Raw genomic sequence first — 18613 nt, 5'->3', positions numbered from 1 at the left:
AGTCTTTCAAGGCCGAATCTACAATAGAAAGGCCGATATGTACAGTTTTGGTTATGTGCTTTGGGAGTTATGGTACGGTGAGACTGCGTTTGGAGCCGCCATTGACAGAAGAACAGAATACAAGTTCCTGGAAGACGTGGTGAAACAAGACCTTCGACCCACTCACATTGAAGGCACGCAACACCCGTGGAGGAATTGGCAACATGTCATGACATCGTGTTGGAACAAAGACCCAAAGTTAAGATTGACAGCCCAAAAGGGATGGGAGCAGCCGCAGAATCGTAAAGACTTTCAAGAGAATATATCACCACCACCACCACTTACGAAGCCTTCATCACTATCACCACCACCACTACCTCCGAGGTCTTCAACGCTATCACCACCATCACTACCTCCGGATATCAGAGATCGTTTCCAACAGGGTAACACCGAGGTTAGAGATCAGCTCCAACCGCTTAACCCAAATCTAGGTAAGCTTAAAAAACGACAACGAATTTAATGAGACAAACTAAATTTCACAAGCTTCGGTTTCGTGTGTTCAGGTGTCGATTTCAAAAGTATTTTTTCCATAATTCTTACTTTGGTTTCATCCATCTCTACCATCAACGTTAAATTACTTTACTTTACAGTCCTAGCCTTTCCTTGTTTAATCCACAAATTCATGTACGGGCACAGAAGATTTATTTATCGTTGCCTGGTCTGTGTATGACAGAAACAGTTTGCTATTTACGTTTAAGGTTATTATTTGTCTTTTGTACTTTCAGATTATGTCAGAAACATCGTCGTGGAACAATTTTCAAAAGGTGGATGTCCCATAACCTCAAGTCCTTTGCCTGCAGACGCTACATCACAAGCAGCAGCTGCGTCTAAAGGTATGGTCACAGTGCCTACTAATCAGGAGAAACCAAGGTCTGAAGGTTCTGAGGGGATATCTAGAAGACATGTTCAAGGAGATCGTCAGGATATTTCAACACAGCTTTCTATCGGGAAAGTTGTTCTTCCAGCTAAGGAGGTAAGATTACACAAGTGGCAATCTCAATGAAGTAGTCGAACAAAAGCTTGTAGCATCGGAGTTTTCTTTTCTGAGTGAATACCAGGTGAGAGAAACTTGATAGTTTAGTCAGTATTAACCGCGGCAACCTTTGTTATTCAATGCATTACTAGCACACTGCAGCTGCAGATCACTGGCACGAAAAATAATAATCAATACACAGCATTTAACACAAGACAATTGATGAGAAATTCCAGTAAATTTGCAACAAAAAGAGGAAAACAATTTAATGAACCTGTAACCGACACGTTGAGACGCTTTTAAACCATTAATTAACTTTAACTTAGGGTGAGTGCCCTAAGTTTACTCGGCGCAAACTCCTTCCAGCATACAAATCGTTTAAAATTTTCAAGCTATCAAGTTGTCCTAAAATCTCGCACTAAAACGTCAGTTACATGGGGGAAATCTAGGCTATCACGTCCTTCATGACTCTAAGTGATTCTGTAATTCGTTACTAAGCTTACATTATACGCGCTTAAGGTATCTTTTAGGAATATGTCTATCGAAAAAGAGATCGACGATATCGATGACGTCGTGGACATGTTTGAAACAATGGCGTCACTTGGTGTTTCGACCAAGGGACTGCGAACTTTGGACGAGATGAAGCAGAGACTGAAAGAGACACTTAAACAGTCAGAAAGGAAATCCAGCTGGACTGCAAAGGAGGTGAGCTGAGATTATCTCTGTCAGGCTGAGCCCGTGTGATCGAATTTAAAATCCACGCATGATTTAGTTTGGCCTGGGAGCTCGAGATGTTATGCGGTTCAATAACCGATGCTTTGTGTCAATATCGGTGCCTTTGATAAAAAAAAAAAAAAGCTATAGCTACCAGAGCGAGCAAAATGGCGCTATCTTGTCCGCTTGGGATTACACGCTGTGTCTTGCGGGAAAATTTCCTCGAAGCGGAAGCAGAAGCTATATAATGAATTCCTTATTGACCAAGCTTGTTCGGTCAAGATTTTGCGTGTCTATGGACCTCGACTCCGTCTCGGTCCATACACTCGCAAGAAAAGAACTTGGCCAAAAAAATTACAACGAAAGAGACTGGAATAGGACAAGTTTAGGAAATAATTTCTTCGCTTCGTAAATCATTCCAATAAATGGCGGAGGCTTTAGAGAATTGATCATTAACTAATTTAGAAGGATAGCCTTGGCTAACAAGGAACACTTTGCACTCAGCTATTCACTCGGCAAGGAAAATTTCATCGGAGCAATTTCTTTTCAACCTTGTGGCTACTCCAAAAGGAATAGCCTTGAAAACATACTTAGGATGGCAGCTAGAAGGTGGGAGATATAAACGACTGAGGTTTTTTTTTAGTTCATCTTTTGGCCTTCATGGTTAATAACTTTTTCTATTTTGAGTGTATGGCGTGACACAATTGTTAACAATTTAACTCCTATAATGGTTTCATGTTACATCAAACACCTTACTAATTGCGCTCAAAATAAAATGCAATTATCAAGGATTGTAATGCTTTTTGCAGAACCTGATTATGTTAAAAAAGTAAAAACTTATGATTCGGGTTTAAATTTTCTGAAATCCTTAAAAATCAATTTGGGCTCCAAAGGGTTAAGCTCCTTATTAAAATATGAGGGGAGAAAGCTATTATAACCTGTATTGAAGGCTTTTTTTTTCGGTGGTGAGAGGCGAATGTTTAATAATTGGTTTCTGTATTTATCCGTTATCATGAGATAAAATACCTAAATTAAACGAGGCTTACCTGTAAGGTGAAGTTTGATTTGGAGTCATGTGAGAAAGCGCACGAGCCCGGGAAGATCAGTCTTTAACGGATGTGAGCACTTACACCCAATCATGGGTGGTTTAATAACACACGGGTGGGCACATGACTCCTTCGCTCCCGACCAATGACTCACAGAATCCAAATCAAACTTCAGCTTACAGGCAAGCCTCGTTTAATTTAGGTATTCTGTTTCGTCATTGGTCATTGGTCGCTACGGAGTCACGTGAGATTTTAAAGCAGTGTGAGTGCGAACTCGAAACAACTTTGTGAGGCTTGGAGTAACTAATAAAAAGCTGCTTTACATTACCTCGAAGAGTATCTGTATGCTTCAGGTATTGCTGAAGATGCTCTACAATACAAATACTTACATCTGGTGCATAGGCCAGAAACTCAATACAAGCTAAATGTTTACCAGGTCTCGAAGTTTTCAACGATGAGTTAATGAAAAACAAACACTTATCAGAACTTATTTGCATACGATCAATTGATAATGTGTGCAGAGTCTGGCGACGCTGTCCCGAAAGCAACGCCATCAACATAACCACTTTCAAAGTCAAGTTCTTCAAACTAAGTTTCTCAGGTGGGCCAATTACGTTTCGCTAGATAGTCTAATACCACCGTCACATCCCAAGTTTCTTGGTACCTTGGTAGAGAGGGTCTGCATTCGAAAATTCCCTTGATGAAACGACAGTCTAAGGGATGCTGTCCAAAAGTGTAATACTCTGATGTAAAACAAACAGTAGATAAAGTACACCGTGCTGTATTGAGGGCACTATATCCAATCCGTGTCTGGTAAAGTTCTGCCAGGAAATTAATCCCATGTTCTATAGTTGCTGAAAAAGGATTAATCTTCCTTTGACTACAGTACTGTTCCCATTTATTGATGAATGGTTTATATTGTTGTTTGGTGCCCTTTCTCCAGGACTCCAGGATGAGTGAGGTAGCCGATTTCGAAAGACCTCTGCCTTCAAGTGATTTCCGGACAAGTGACATATCAGAAGTGTGAGCTTCTGGTGTAGTGAACGCACCAAGCCTGGCTGTTGAGGTAGAAATAAGGTGTGTTTCTCTTTGGGAAGCACAAGGCGTTCCCGCACCAGCAGTCTCATTACCAATGGCCACCATGGCTGAGTCGGCCAGCATGGCACAACCAGCGTCCTGTGGTCCCCTCTGCTTGGATTTTCTGTAACATTTTTGGGATGATACTAAAAGGAGGAAAAACATAAAAAAGATAAGGTTTCCAAGAAATTGAAAAGGCATTGATAGCCACTGCTTCAGGATCTGGTTGGTAGGCAACAAATGGCCTTAACTGGTAATTAAGCTTAGAGGCAAATAGGTCAATCTGAGGCTCAACATGAATTTTCTTAACAGCCTCGTGGAAAATTCGTCTGTCTAAGGCCCATTCAGTTTCTTTTCTAGATTTCCTGGACTCTGCATCAGGTAGAGTATTCTCTTTTCCTGGGATATGACTTGTTGGTTAACCACATGTTATTGTCAAGGCACCACTCCCAGAGCGTACGGGTTAAATCATTTCGCTTTTTGAATGGCTCGTGCCCATTTTACCTAAATCTGACAAAGCAGTCATATTCGTACAAGAACATGCTTCCTTGATAACTCTTTATGAAATGCCTTGAGAGAAAACAACACTGCAAGCATTTCAAGATAATTAATGTGATTAGAAGCCTCTTCAGGACTCCAATGCTCCCCAATCTTTACATTATTGAGTACTCCTCCCTAGCCTTCTTTACTTGCATTTGTGTATAAAGTGATCTCTGGCTGGGGAAAGCTTATAGGGTTATGCAGTGACCTTGCTGAGTTTATCCACCACTGCAAATCACTGCGAGACAACTCAGACAGTTGAATAAATGCGTCAAAGTTACCCTTGCATTGTTTAGGCGCAAGGCCTCAATTTTGTCCATGTCCAGTGACCTAAAATGCAAGTGCTTTAGCTTTGCTGCTGGAAAAGTTGATATGAGCAATCCAAGGGTGGATGCCACCTCTCTTACTGTGGGGTGTGGACACTCCAACAGGCCTTGACAGGTATGAATGATCTTCTCGATCTTCTCAGAGGTTGGATAGACTGTCATTGTAATTGAGTTTATAATAAAACCCATGAAGGTAATTCGATGTTGTGGAACAAAGGATGGTTTTTCAAGGAGTACAGTAAACCCAAGAGAATCAAATAATTTGACAGTATCCCTAACATTTCTTTCACAGTCATCATAGTCATCACCCTGCAGATATGAGTCATCAATATGACTTGCTGAAAGGTGCCCCAGCTTCCATAAATGTGAATATACTGGCTTTAATAATTTAGTAAACTTCCTGGGGCAAAATGCCAATCCATTTGAAAAGCAAACATATTTATACAGTTTTCCTCGCCACTGAAACTTCAGGTATTTTTGGTCTGCAGTGGCAATAGGCACAGAATAACAAGTATCCTTTAAGTCTATTGACGCCATAAAGCATCCGGGTTTTACCATTTGTAAAACAGTATTGAGGGAGTCCACTTTAAAATGGTGATATTGCACACGAATGTTTAAACAGTTGAGATTTAAAATAACTCTGAAAAAGCCATCCTTTTTGGCCTTGGTGAAAATAGGAGAGATATATTCCCCTTCTTCGTGACTACTTGGGGTAATAACACCTTTAGCAAGTAGTTTATCTATTTCGGTATCAATGACATGCTGTTCATTCAAATCAAGGATTTTCTTCTCTCTGGGAACTACTCTTTGATATGGAGTCCTAGTAAATTCAATTGGCTGGCCTAATATCATTTGCAATATCTCAGGGTCTGAGGTTAAGGCCTGCTACTGATTATAATATTCTCTCAGCCCCCCTGCTTTAAAGCAGTGAACTTTGTGCTCAAGAAACTGTAACATATCTACCTTGTCTGTCGGGATATAAAAGCATTTCACTGGCTGGATTTCTTCTCGGTTTCCCGTGGTTTGAAGGAATTGTTGTTGTGTGGTCGGTAAGACCGGCCCCTCTTCCCTAAAAAAGACTTTCCACTAGAGGAGAAGATTTGCCCCTCCAGCCATCGCTATGGTTTCGGTAAGATGACTTTGCAGTATTCGTATGGCCAATTTTGTTAGTTGCTTTGATATTGTGAAGTTGAGATTGCAGCTCATCGCCAAATAATAAGTCCGTGATGGGTACTTGAGAGCCACACAAAGAGGAATATTCGTTATTTAAGTCTGGTTTGATAGCGTCGCGTCGACGGTAAGAGAGCTCAATGTTTGCATGGCCTAACAATGCAAGAGCGTCAGCGTTATACGTGACTAATTGCCCCAATTTCTCAGTGAGAGCCGACGCTGAAGTCTTCTCAGGATCTGCACGGATAGCCAGCAGTGTGTCGGTCGATTTGGCGACTGCACTACCGACTTTGACAAGTATTTTCAGCCTGTTTGCAAGACGTAAATCCGCGCTCCTGGTCACGTGCTTCAGCTTAGTGCATATCTCGGGGTTGACCTTTGGCACAGTTAATTTCTCACAATTATCGGGTCGATTGTATTTCGCCAATTTTTCTCTTAATTTGGCTTCCTCCAACTTAGAACCCCATCGCTTATTGATGATATCCGCCAATTTCTGCGCGACGTTCGGGTCAGTTTGCTCGTCCGACTCAAAGTCTTGAGCAATTTCATTGAGCAATGCGTCCTCTGTGACAGAGCTGCCCAGTTTTGCCGGGTCGCCGTTGGGCGGGGAATTGAGTTCCTCGGAATCTGACTTCTCAGGGTCTGAATCTCCGCTATCGCTCATTCCACTAGTTGCAGGAGGTTTTTTCCCCTTTTTCGGTGGTGTAGCATGGTCTTCTGGTGCACCAGCTAACCGTTTCATTACGTTTTACATGGACAGCATGGTGGAACTCATTTGGGTCAAGGCCGACAATACGTCAACAAGCACTTTGTCTGTGTCCTGGTGCAAAGAATTCGCTGACTCGTTTTCTTCAGAAAGTAGATTTTCTTCTTCTGCCGGTGAAAAGGCGTCCCTTCCACTCATATTTTCGGCATTCATGCTGCGATTTTCTCGGTGTTTGCTCAAAACTGAGCGAGCGAAGCAACAAATGTCCGACCTTCCAGTAGGATCGCACGCAACTGATCTTTCCGGGCTCGTTCGCTTTCTTACGTGACTCCGTAGCGACCAATGACCAATGACGAAACAGAAACATAGACAATCGAGGTTACGTTACGCCAGTCTTGGACTCCCAGGACTCTCCCAGTCCCTTGTCATTTTCTTCCATTCTGTCTCACGTTTAGCCCTCAGCTGCCCAAAATAAACCTTTACTGCGGGTCTTTGAGAGTTCGAAAATGCATCGAATCTGTAGCTCCTTCCTTTTCAATCTTAAAATATATTCCAGCACCGCAATGAAACGTATGTAGCTTCAGTCGATGCAGTGTTGGATATGATGAGCATAACGAGAAATCGCCACAATTAAAGTTCAGTCGCGTGCGACAGACTGAAAGAGCAAATACAAATCAAGAGCACGTTTGATTTGAGCTATGTATCACATTTGCCTTCTCGTTTCAGGCCTTCTCCATTTTAACAGAAGCAAAAGATGAAGATGTCTTGAAAAGACATAGTTTACTTAAGTGTTACTCCCATACCGAGGACTTTTTGCAAGAAATAGATGACAAACTTCTCGCTTTGCTGCAGAAGAACGTGGGCAACATTAAACAAAAGATAGAACATCACAAAGCACAGCTGAAACGGAAAGGATACTTCCTGCTTGTGGCAGGTAAATAACACCAAGCAATAGTTTAAGAATTGTTTGATTACCAACTTCTTCCAGAACGAATTCCAAAAATCACATTCACACAACAAGAATTTCGTGACACCGAATCGATTGTAACTTACTCAATACTAGGAAAGTCACATAGCTTTGAACTTGTCAGTACACCATGTTTAGAAATATTCCTGAACCTACATGGAGCAACTTGCTAATGGTTCCAGGCCTGTAAACAGCTAGTTTCTTATAAAAACAGGAAAGATCTTAAGTGCAATTTAAAGCTGTAAAAACCAGGCAACACCACACGCATTTCGTTAATTTGCAGCAATTCCTTCGAGATTTCTCATGATATATTCCGACGGATCGCAATTAACGTTAATGTAAACAACTAATTTAAAGAAGACTATGAAGGCCATCCAATAATAGGTGGTTAATACATTTGAAGGTGAGAAAAGCTCTGGAAAAAGCAGCTTGGTTAACCTTATCCTGGGAGAGGAACTTCTTCCATATTCCGCACTCAGTACAACGTCCACCATATGCGAATTGAGATATGGACGTCAACGCAAAATCGTGGTCCACTTTAAGGACAAGGATCCTGAAACTGGGCTTCCAATTAAGGAGTTCCCTCTAGAGGCTGAATCCTCTGAACAAGGTTATCTTCAGCAGATCTCTCCTTATGTTCACGTGAAGAGTGATCGAGAAAAAGGTTCAATTTACAAAAAAGTTGAACTCTTTTGGCCTCACCAACTTTTAGAGGTACTTATTAATGACGTCATATTTAATTAATCCTTTCTCATCAGTTATGTATGTCTGTATAGTTGTTAAAAAATGTACGTACCCTACAAAGCAAACAGGTTCCATAGAACCCTTGTGCTCCACACGTCCCATCAGCAGCTGAGCCACGTCATCAACATTACAGCACAATTAAAAATGTAATATCTTCCAAATGAATCGTCAATAATAAATATTTTTGGAAACATTGAAATAATAGATCATTTTACAGTTGGCTTACTGACCTGGCCTTTGAATGGCAGCGAGGCTGGAGGTGACCTTGTTTTGATACAGACCTCACTACTTTTTTGTGTAAATCAAGTTGTTCTTTTGCTAACTAGCTAGTTGGCATTTAAATAAACGAGAAGAGCAGAGAAGTCTGTATCAAAGCAAGGTCACCTCCAGCCTCGCTTGCATTCATGGCCAGTAACTAAGCACACGGCTGTAAAATGGCCCATTCTAAGTTTTTCATAAACTACACATTTTGTCGATCATCTCGCATGGCATCGTTGCTTCGTGAAAATAATCAGTGAAAAAATGGTAGCCCACTTTTCAATTCAATATCTTTCAGGAAGGTGTGGTTATAATTGACAGTCCTGGTATTGGTGAGTCTGACATAATGGATGAGATAGTCACGCAGTATTTGCCTCAAGCCTTTGCGTTCATTTATGTCATAAACAGTGTAAACGCTGGAGGAGTTCAGGAAGACAGAGTAAGTATTGTCGTTGGATGAAAGTAGTAAAATTACTGAGTATTTGTAGCAATGCTTTGTCTTCCTCGAATTGGCACAAACGGATCGCAGGGCTTCAGAGCTAGTGCCTCAAGGATGGGTTCCAATGCAAGACCCGTCCGGGCTCTAGAACGAGGGGAGCCCCGGACGTCAGGCTCGAAGCCAAAAGCTTCAGAAACCCAGGTTTCTACCGTATTCTTAGCGGTTCCCTTGATACTTAAAAGTCAATTAATAATATTTATATACGAAGACCTGATTTATCATCGCAGCCATACACACAACTTAAGCAGTTGTGAAATTAAAGCCTGAAAAAAATTCAGGCCTGAACAGGATTCGAACCCATGACCTCTGCGATACCGGTGCAGTCCTCTACCAACTGAGCTATCAAGCCATCTGGGAGCTGGTCAGTGTGTGAGTTCGTAAAAAGAATACTATTGACCAGCTCCCAGATATACCTAAAGCTGCAGCATCAGCACAGTATTTTGTAACAAATCACACTTGCATTACAGTTATAAATTATACGTGTTTTAGATACCCACAGGCGTAATATTCCATTGAACAAAAAGTGCCGGCATGTTAAGTTATGTTACTTTTGATTTGCAGCTTGAAAAGCTACTGGATGACGTAAGAAAGGTGACTCTTGAGGGACAGAAAGAGTCAGTCTCATCCCAGTGTGCTTTGTTCGTATGCAATAAATGGGACCAAGTTCCGGAGAAAGAAGTAAAAGAGGTCCAGAATCACGCGACCAAGAAGCTGAAGAAGTGTTGGCCAGGTCTTGATCCCAACTCACAGATAATCTATATGTCAACAAAATACGCCAGTGTCGCTCAGAAACACGGAATTATTACTGAAGAATTTTTTTCCCTGATGAATGGTATGAGGGCGATGGTTTTGAAAAGCATTGAAGCGCGGCTGGAAATGCACTGGAAGTAAGCATTTTAGCATTTATTGTTAAGTTCTCAATTTTAAACGCTAATATAATAAATTACTAGAATATACAATTTTGATATATTATATAATGAATCATGCAGGTCCTTTAGAAATGTCCATCATGTACGTTTACAAAATGAAACTCAAAGTAAAGACCATTCCCGTTCCCTTCTTAACATATAAATTTTGACCAAGAACATTTTGTAGACATCCTCTCTTGATAAATGACTAGCAACTGGCAAGGTGTAGTGCGATTTAGCTGGAAAACGTACTAAAACTGTTAAATTTTTGTTTACCTTTTTGGTAACATAGGTTTGTACTGTGATATAATTTAAATAACATTTTTCTCCTGTTTTTACTTAGTTTTTAAACAAACAGGACTATGTTTACAACTTTTAAAATACTTCGATTACATCATTCTTGGTACGATTTCAATTCCGAAATTATACTTTCTGATGATACGCAAACAACTTTAACGAACGCACAGGGTGGTTAAATTATTATTATTATTATTATTTTTACAAGATACTGGCTCTTTTACAGCTTTCAGTTCTATCTCGGCATTTGACCAAAATGACCGGTTGGACGGAACTTAATAAATACCATGTGGTTAAAAGGAAACGTGAGATATTTCACAAAACTGAAGTCGAACTAATTCGTGGGTGGTCCATCTTAGCGTCATTGTTGCAAACTGATGCAGTCGCTCGGACAACAAGCCAGATTACTCCTTCATAACACATGAAAATGAAACACTATTCTGAAACTTTAACTTGCATACATTTGTATGTTCGATTCATAAAAGCAGTTCATTTGAATTATAGACTTTCCATTATTATTTTATTGTAGATGGCTGGATTACTTTCTCTCAAGGATACTTTATCAAGCAAAAGCTTTTGTGATGAGCGCTTCCAGAGACCAGGACAAAGTCGTCAACAAATTGGCTTTAATTATCTTTCGTTTGATGCGAATTGAAGAAAAACAAACCGAAGTCATGGACAAGCTTCATAACTACTTGAAGGCTCGTGTCAGATGTGCTGTCCAGATGCTCGGTGAGTATCTGAAGTCAGACGATGTCAGAAATCGCTTCACCACGTGGACCTTAGACGAAGTTCCAATGGCAGAGAGCTCCTGGTAAGTGACTAAAAGCAACATCACGAAAGCGTTAAACAATCGGCTGCGGGAAATCATGGAGCATTGGGAAGAAGATAACCAAGTATTTTCAGATGCTCGCCAATCCCTTTTACGACACTTTCAGCAACAATACAATTTTGTTAAAGGGTAGCTGCGGGATCTCCAGGGTGCTGTCACAGATGATGACGTCGATGTTCCAGAAAGTATGCCAGCTGATGAAGGCTTCACTATAGCTGAACAGGTTGTCATCGGCGTCACTAGCCCAATATGGGTTTCACTTTCCTTAGTTGCACTGGTAATTGGTGCCCCTGTGGTGGGAATACTGTCGATTAAAAGCAAGATAGAAGCTAGTAGTAGGAAACGGAAATACGAAAAAGACAAATGTGCTTTTATGGCTAAAACAGCTGCAGACTATCTCGAAGATCTTACAAACGAAAGCGTGCTCGAGGTGTTTGTGAAAGACCAACTGAAAGAGGCTGAGCTGTGTCTGAAGCAAATTGAAGCCCGTATTCCCGAGCTGATCGAGGCTGACATGATGTTATTAAGACAACTCCGTGATGAAGGCCGTTCAAAGAAAGAGATAAAAGAGTTGTACCGACCAATCGTGGATGAAGCTTCTGATATCAGGAGACATCTGGCAGTATTTGTATTAAAGGAAATCCGTGCCATCGACATTAGCAGCGAGGAGTTAGACTGGAAAGAAGACATGTCCTCCCGTATTGGATGTGGTGCGTTTGCCACTGTGTATCAAGGGAAGATGAAAAGGCAAGAAAAAGAGCAAACTGTAGCATTAAAGGTTTGCAGCGACATGCTTGATTTCAAAAATGCAAGCCTCATCATGGCGGAAGTAGAACTTTTGAGGTAAGTGATTTAAGAGTCTGTCCATGAGAGGACCAGGCAGGCGTGACACATGCCATCTCACCGGTTTCTCTCAAACTTTCAAAGATGATTAAGGCCATTAAGTTTTAGAAGAAACAAAACAGAAACCGCGGTGATAAACATGGAACCAAAACGCATGTGAAACAAAGTTAATTTCCTTGACGTTTCGTATGTACAACATACATCTACAGAAGTGACCGTTAACTAGATTACAATCGAAATTTAAACGCGAAGAAAAAAAAAAAGACTGGTATCTAATAATATGTAACAAGACTATTAGTTAATAACAAACAGATGAGTCTGCGGAAGAGAAAAAAAAATTACCATAATAATAATAATACAAAATGTTAGTATAGAAAAAAGTGGTTATCCCCGTGGTATCATCACGTACAACATGAACGATCTAGTGAATAGACATCAAAACAAACCTAACGACCCTATCACTACAGTTCCCAAGAGAGACATCTTCATTGTTTTACCATTTTTAGGGTTCCAAAGTAAAGTAATTACCCAGCAACTTAAATCTTGTATCTATAAGTTTTATGGTTGTTTTAACGTTAAAATAATTTTCCGAAACACCCGCCGAATTAAGTCTTTTTTCCCGTACAAGGGCAGGTTCAGCCGTTCTCAGATGTCTAAGGTGGTTTACAAGGCAAGCTGCTGGGACTGTGATGATTTTCATATAGGAAAAGCAAAGCGTCGACTACACGATAGAAAAACTGAACATTTTAAGGCCCTTGCTAAAAGCGGTCACACCTCAGCCATTGCGGATCACGTTACTTCCACGGGTCATAATATTAAATGGGACAATTTTGATATCTTAGCAACTGGTAGGTCAGATATACATTGTAAAATTAAGGAAACATTGTTAATTCGTGATTTAAAGCCAGCCTTGAATGAAAACGTTGGCAGTGAAAAACTTTTTCTTTACTAACATTTTGTATTGTTATTGTTATGATGGTAATTTTTTTTTCTCTCTCGCAGACTCATCTGTTTGTTATTTAACAATTATTCCATGAAACCGCGTTGGATATGAAGTGATAAATAACCAACGAGCGCGTAGCGCGAGTTGGTTATGATCACTTCATATCCAACAAGGTCGAATGGAATAATTGTTTTAGTATATTCTTAATCGGGTTTTTGCCGCCGATTTTTATTTCAACAATTTTACAGAGCGGAAAATTTTTAAACTTGGCGCACTGTTTTCCATATAAGGTAAAACTCCGACTAATGGCTCATAGTCGGAGTTTTTGAGCCAATCAGAGAGCTAGAAATGCAATAGTCGGAGCTGAGAATATACTAATAACTATTAGTCTTGTTACATATTATTAGATACCAGTCTTTTTATTTTTCTTCGCGTTTAAATTTCGATTGTAATCTAGTTAACGGTCACTTCTGAAGATGTATGTTGTACATACTAAGCGTCAAGGAAATTAACTTTGTTTCACATGCGTTTTGGTTCCATGTTTATCACCGCGGTTTGTGTTTTGTTTCTTCTAAAGCTACGATGGCCAAGGAGAAAGAGTGTTTACGATTTGGCCATTAAGTTGTTCATGAGTCCAAAGTAGTTTGGGCTCCCCAGTCAATCCCTGGGCTATTACTGCTGTCACATGCTTAAAAACTGAATTTCCCTGGAAGCTCCTGAGTTTCTTTAACCTCGCCATTCATGTATATTGAAGGGAGAATAGAAAAGAGATTTTCAGTAATTGCAGAGCTCATTTAGGAGCAGGCACTTTGTGGAATGATCTTCAAGATTGTCGGCAACGCAACATATATCCACTATTCTTAATCTGGAGTGGTCTTTACACTTCACTGAAATAATCCACTGGAACTGAAACACAGCCACCTGACTACATTGTACTCAGTTAAAAACTGATTTAGGAAAGTACTGGACTTGGCATTCCATAAATTGTATATTTAGTAACCTGGAGTTATCGGACCACTCTGATCATGATGCATCAAACTACTTAATACACCCTGGACAAGGATTTATCAGTCTTCTTGATGCACCATGATTCGATTGATCTTGACTCGTTAATCCTGATCCGGATCATCCCAAAGGAATGCACCCTTACAGTCTTCACAAACTACTCCTCAGTTTTCAAACGTTTTCTATAAAGTTCTTAAGAATATGATCTGGATCGCTGTGAGGGATCAAACAGACTGTAAATTTTCCCAGCATCAGGATGTTGATGTTGAATGGTTATAGTGGTCAATGCACTTATCTACAACTGAAAGAACAAACTTTTTCAAATAAGCATTGTAGGCTTAAAGACCACAACTGGCGGTTGCAGACCAGTTGGATATTACAAGAATGACCGAAGAGTTGCAGTACGGTCTGCTGGGAAACAAATTCAGGTTAATAGTGGTTAGAGCGGGACGGCGGGAGTAGGCGGGACTCTAACGCGCGACGTCCGGATTTCACGCCAGGAGCCCCAACCTTCTCGGCAACGCTGCCTTCACATGAATATCAGACATCGGACAAAAGCTGAGCTAGTCTGTCAATCTAAAAGTACCGGACACCAGACTTGTCGCGGACGACGGAGATTCTCAGTGAATTCAATGTGATCGAAATCCCTTTAAGCCCTCTTTTCAAGCTCCTTTCCCAAAACCGCTCATGTGATTTCAATATATTTACAAATACTTTTTCACAGTTATGGCTATCGCGATAGCCCTTATGTACAGATGGCATATTCGGTACAGATTTGCAATGTGCATCGTAACTAAAGGTTAAACTGTGGGTTTTGCAGGCCCGGTGCCGCGTTTAACAACCCAGGAACAGAATAATTACCGGAATTAGTTACACAGGGTCCAGTGGCAAAGTGGATAATTGTGAATTAAACTCAACCGTTTCCTTCTTTCATATCTTTGGATCTTGTTTGGAGTTTAAGCCGTTGTTAGTCGCCATTTTATGAGATTTAGAATGCTTCGTTCGTCGAGAGTGTGTATGGTAGACAACGAAGTAAGGAACATAAGATTAGAAAGAAAGACAAAAAAATATGAAAGTTTTTTTAAAGCCAGTTTTGCAATACTTGTATCTATATTGCGTGTTTTTTTTTTTATTCTATTCGTCAGAAAATTGGACCATCCCCACATTGTAAAGTTTTATGGCAAATCCCTTCTCAAGAAAGAGGGCACCACAAGAGTGATCCTGGTAATGGAAAAGTGCAAAGGAAACTTGAAGAGTCAGATCTTCGATCACCCAGAAGAAGCTCCAGCAAAAACCACGAATCTTGCTGTCATCAAAAAAGTATATCAATGGGCGAAGGAGATCACTGAAGCTCTTGCGTTTATTCACCAAGAAGGAGTTGTCCACAGGGACCTCAAGCTAGAAAACATTTTGGTATGAGGTTGAACTTTGTGTTATGGCAATGTAAAAATATTGACTTAAATACTATTCAAAACCTTAATTTTTTAAATGGCTTTAGGTGAACCGAAAAACATTTAGTGTTTTCTGCCTGATGGTTTGTAAATTGAATGAAAAAGAAGGAAATCTGTCTTAATTCGAGTTCAAAAAGGCAAACGCCAAACTTTGAAACGTAATATTGGGTAATATATTTAATTCTTTCTTGTTTCAAGACCAAAGGAGTACTTACACATGTATACTTTACACTTATGTTGGATGTTATTAAAAAGAGGAGTGGGAAGTGGGGAGTGAGGAAAACACATCAGATACCGAAAGTATACAACACTAAACTATGTTTTGTAGGAGTTCCTAAAGAGAAATTGTTTACTTTACCAAGTACAGTAAAACTACAGGTGTTCCTTCTTTTACATTCAAGCTATCAGAGGAAAACTCAGTGAAGATAACTAATGTTGGCGTTTCTAAAGACGCAAAGGAGATCACAGGTACTTTGGCGGGGATCCCTGTGTACATCGCACCGGAAGTGTTTCATTCCAAGTTATATGACAGCAAAGCAGACATCTACAGCTTTGGCATAATACTTTGGGAGATGTGGTACGGGCGGCAGGCCTTTGCTGAATTCAGGGGGCCGATAACAGCTTTGTTTCGTTTGGTGGATAAAGGCTACCGTCCGGGAGATATGGAAGGTGGAAAAAAGCCTCCAGCCCGCTTGAAACAATTGATGGACCGGTGTTGGGATGGAAATCCAGAGCAACGCCCTTCTGGAGAGATTTGTAATCAAGAACTTACTAAACTGTCTCAGCAGGTTGTATAAATTTTGATTTCGGTTTTGTAGGGTTTTTTATATTCGGAAGCACTGAAACAGCACTTTTATCAAAAATAAGTTAGAACATTGATTAGCCTTTGATACTGAAGTAAGGTCGATTGGCTTTCGAAAAAAGGGCGCAGGATAGATCTGTTTGGCCCACAATCAAACAAGGTCATCTTTATCCAATAGACTCTTTTAAAACAAGGCGGAATAATTTACTGTCTTAATGTATATAATTTATCAGGAAGGTATAGTTCCTGGGCATTTTGGGTTTATACATCCCTCTCGTTTCGGTCTGGTGCAATAATCAGTGTGTTTTCGAGAAAAGAAGGGGCAGCTAGATACGAACTTTAGTTTTGCACCACATTTTCCATTGACACAACGGAATTTAGCTTGTGATATAGAGATCGTTTGTCTTAAGCACATAAATTAGGCAGAAAAACTCTTTCAAACTGAATAGCAAGTATTTTTGCAAGTAGAGATCATTTATGAACAATAGGAATAGAGGAAGAAAGTTGCATTGTAAACAATATATACTAATATAAAATAATGGTACCTTTCTGAGGATGTTATCGCTTTGTCCATGCAAGTTTTAATATTATGTTGGGACGAATTTTAGGATATGTTTGGGATCTATTTGATGTTTGTTTGATTGGCATTGTTTTCATTTGATATTTACTCGAGCGACATTTATTCATATTTGATTAACCGGTATTTCATTCGTTCAGGAATTTCCCCTGCCATCGATAGAACTGATTATGACGGGACATATTCCCTGATATTCTTTCAGTACTTCGATTTGCTTGTAGGAGAGGATTTTCCTATTTCTATTATTGTGGGTTCGTTTTTGGGGAGTAAAACATATCAATGGTATTTACTAAACCTTAACAGTGTGTAAAAAAAATGCTTAAGGGATCATTTTAGGGACTTATCGTGAAAATTATCAAAGGGTTAATAAACCACCAAGAAAAGAAATATGTTTTTTTGAGAAAAGTTCGGGGCCCCGTTCTATGTTAATTTTAGCCAACAATCAAAGGTTAAACGAAAAGAAAACATCGAAAAGATGCCAATAGCTTTTGGAGGAAACTCGTTTGTGGTTCACTTTTAGATACTTCTAGATTGTGAGAGTCTTATGTGTTTATCGTAGCTAACTGTGTCTCAACAGCTTTTCTTTATGTTTTGGCTTACAAGAGCGTTTACAGCATCAGAACCATCTTAACTGTTTATACGAATGTACTGGAATTTGGATTATTTTAAGTTTAGTTAACGATTTCGTAATGTCTTGGGACAACCTACGCTTAACTTCAATCTTACGGCTAAACTCTGAGAAACGATTTAGCTGGACATATTCTACGTACAAGCACGTATTTCTTCCATCATTATTGAGGTCTACTTTAATCTGCGTATCAGGACAAACAACCAAACTTCAACGAACTCTATTTCCGTTGCCATTTACGTTACTTTCATTTAGGAAACAAACATTAGCTAACATTACATCCGAAAACGTGATTTCAGCTGGCGTGCCTCCTGAGAAGTAATATTCTTAAAGATAAAAATTTACTTTAGGTTGAATCCAGGTCACACATTTATGCATAATGAGGAGTTTTCTAAAACTCATTAAAATCTTGCTGACCCCTACATTTCTAACACCTTCGAGGTCCTTTGTTCTCAATTCGTGAGTTTAAACTCAATTTTCTATGCTCTTTCAGTGTAGAACTTAATTCACTTTTCATCAGGACCTACACCAAAATCATAGTTAGTTTTCTGTCTGTTTACTTTCTTTTTTATGCATTCTTTGCATAGAAATCTCTTGGAATACAGATTTTTGCAAAAGTAAACATACCAAGATATGATGATGAAATCTATTAGTTTGGGCAACTCGAACAGCTGAAGTTACCTTTTATGCATAACAAAGATATTTGATTTAGTTAGTTTTGGTAAATTAGGTTTCTCTGACATAAATATGAGTGCGGCTTATACCGACTTGACTGGTGATTCACGTGTAACTTATGTCAACTTTACTGGTAAAAAGACTTGCAAAACCTTGAAGACGGTTGAAAGTCAACTTCCCTTCTGAAGAACCATGATGTAATCCCCTGGTACACAGGTCTAGAATCAGGGAGCAAGAAATGTCGAAAGTGAAATGTCTACCCTTTGCTGGTTAAATTTTCGGCGTCGTCAATCGAACAAAACCGGATGAAAATTCAATCGAACTCCACGCGTTTGTTTGACTGCCGATTTCTCCAGCAATCGAACACAATCGAATTGGACATTCTTGGGCGAGTTCGATTACCTAACCAATTGGAAAAATTGAACCAATCGAAAAAAACCGGTAATAAAAATATCTATAAGCACTGCAGCCTTACTAGAATGAGATAATTATAAACTGAGAGATTTCCCTGTTAGAACTAAGTGACCCAACTGCAAAGAATATATACACATTTTAAATTAAGTCAAATGCTTATTGTCTTAAGTACTTTGAAG

At 39.7% G+C, this 18613-nt stretch overlaps 2 pseudogenes across 1 annotated transcript; one reads left to right on the top strand and one right to left on the bottom strand.

Annotated features, from left to right (window-relative positions):
* Positions 1–78: 78 nt before the first annotated feature.
* On the top strand, positions 79–18106 carry LOC110047003 (uncharacterized; annotated as a pseudogene). Its single transcript, XR_016208798.1, has 10 exons — positions 79–470; positions 765–1012; positions 1532–1717; positions 7318–7525; positions 7962–8272; positions 8859–8999; positions 9621–9946; positions 10794–11939; positions 15033–15300; positions 15740–18106. The product of XR_016208798.1 is annotated as an uncharacterized LOC110047003 (transcript).
* Positions 2678–4310, bottom strand: LOC149108726 (uncharacterized; annotated as a pseudogene).
* Positions 18107–18613: the final 507 nt, after the last annotated feature.

Source organism: Orbicella faveolata, unplaced genomic scaffold, assembly GCF_042242905.1.
Source record: "Orbicella faveolata isolate gen_17 unplaced genomic scaffold, um_ofav_v1 contig_25, whole genome shotgun sequence".
NCBI classification, from domain to species: Eukaryota; Metazoa; Cnidaria; class Anthozoa; order Scleractinia; family Merulinidae; genus Orbicella; species Orbicella faveolata.
The sequence above is the reverse complement of the archived record's forward strand: the minus strand, read 5'-3'. Positions and strand labels throughout refer to the sequence as shown.